The following is a 2,063-nucleotide window of genomic DNA, read 5'->3' as shown; positions in this document are numbered from 1 at the left end:
CAGCTGGTAGAGCATGTGACTCTTGATCTCAGGGTCATGAGTTTGAGCCCCGTAATGGGGGGAGGGTTTACTTAATAAGAAAACATTTCTTTTAAAATAAAAAACAGCCTAGAAGTCTGCCTCTGTTGAGGAGACAAATCTGAGAGTCTGGGATGCCTCAGTGGCTCAGTGATTAAACATCTGCCTTCAGCTCAGGGCGTGATCCTGGGATCGAGTCCTGCATCCGGCTCCCTGCATGGAGCCTGCTTCTCCCTCCTCCTATGTCTCTGCCTCTCTCAGTGTGTCTCTTGTGAATAAATAAATAAATAATATTTTGTAAAAATCTGAGAATCTGGTGGAAGCCAAGGCAGTTAGAGTTAGCAACGCAGAGTATCAGAGTATAGAGGGATTCATAGAAAAGCAATTCCACAGATCTCCAGGGGGTTTCCACTGGTATTCACTTGACTGTTAATCAGCACAGGCTTGTGAGGAAACTATCAAAGGGGAAAATACACGAAAAGATTAAAAAGAACAATACCTGGAATTCACACTGAGCAGTAAACATCTTTTACCAAAAGTCAGAGAAGAAAACCTCATAATTCATGGATTACTGGGTAGAGTACTAAGAAGAGTCTTGCCCTAGTAGTGGGGACACTTAAACCAAGTCTCAATACTGCTATGGTCCTGCCTAACAAAGCTTAAAAGCTGTACCAGAAAGTAACAAAGTGTTTCCAAGTAACTTAATCACATCCCCAAACAAAACTCAAGAATAGTTAGAGGAATACAGAAATATCCAGTACCCAAAAAAGAGTCACAATGTCCCTCATACAGCATAAGATTTTTTAAAATTTGCATTTATTCTATATAGAATTTACTCCCAGGCCATAAGTCTTTGTTTCTTCGGTTTCTTCTGGGATATCTTTTTCTTCTGTGCAACCTCGTCTTCTGGTTTAGGAACAATCTGCTCTTTTTCAGTAAGAATCATCTCGATGTGGCAGGGAGAGCTCATGTATGGGTTAATCCAGCCATGAGCCTTGTAAGTTCTACATCACATCTTGGGGGCTTTATTCACCTGGATGTGCTCAATGACCAGAGAATCTACATTTAAACCCTTAAGTTCAGCATTACTCTCTGCATTTTTAAGCATGTGCAGTAAAAATTCAGCACTCTTCTTGGGCCGCTGACCCTGTGTCCAGCCCCACTGCTTGGCCTGAGCACACCTATCAACTCCACCATTGTAGTGATGGAATGGCACACACTGCTTCTGCAAAGTGACATCTTTCAGATACTTGGTGGCTTTTCGGATGTGCATACCCTTGCTGGCCTGGGCAGTTTCACGCGTGTTCATAAAGTGAACACGAAGATTTGAAACTCTCGATTTGCATGATTTTAAAAAATACTTTATTTATTTATTCATGAGAAACGCAGAGAGAGAGGCAGAGACACAGGCAGAAGCAGGCTCCATGCAGGGAGCCCGACGTGGGACTCAATCCGGGTCTCCAGGATCACACCCTGGCGATGCTAAGCCGCTGAGCTACCCGGGCTGCCCCTTGATTTGCGTGATTTTGTAGGGTTTTCTGGGTCCAACGAGTAGAAAACCATTTTTGGAGGTCACCTCAGGTGGCTCGGGGGAAGAGACAAGATTTTTTTTTTTTGAGGCAAGATTTTTTTTTAAAGATTTTATTTATTTATGAGAGACACACACAGAGAGAGGCAAAGACACAGGCAGTGGGAGAAGCAGGCTCCCTACAGGGAGCCCAATGCAGGACTTGATCTCAGGACCCCAGGATCATGTCCTGAGTCAAAGGCAGAAGAAGCTCAACCGCTGAGCCACCCAGGCATCCCAGTGCAAGATTATCGGTATGCAAAGAAATAGGAAAATCCAACCCATAATGAAGAGAAAATGCAATAGAAACAGACCCAGAAATGACACTAATAATGAGAGAATTAGTAGACAAGGACATTAAAAGAGTTACTGTGCCTGTATTTCATATGTTCAAAAAGCTAGAGGAGAGATTGGACATGTTAAGTAGAAATGTGGAACATATATAAAATCTAAATTGAACTTTCAGGACTGAAACATC

General features: G+C 42.8%; 1 pseudogene; it reads right to left on the bottom strand.

Annotated features, from left to right (window-relative positions):
- Positions 1–850: 850 nt before the first annotated feature.
- Positions 851–1,581, bottom strand: LOC121483406 (annotated as a pseudogene).
- Between the last annotated feature and the right edge of the window lie 482 nt (positions 1,582–2,063).

Source organism: Vulpes lagopus, chromosome X (genome assembly GCF_018345385.1).
Source record: "Vulpes lagopus strain Blue_001 chromosome X, ASM1834538v1, whole genome shotgun sequence".
Classification (NCBI taxonomy): domain Eukaryota; kingdom Metazoa; phylum Chordata; class Mammalia; order Carnivora; family Canidae; genus Vulpes; species Vulpes lagopus.
Note: the sequence above shows the minus strand (reverse complement) of the source record. Positions and strands in the feature narration are given on the sequence as shown.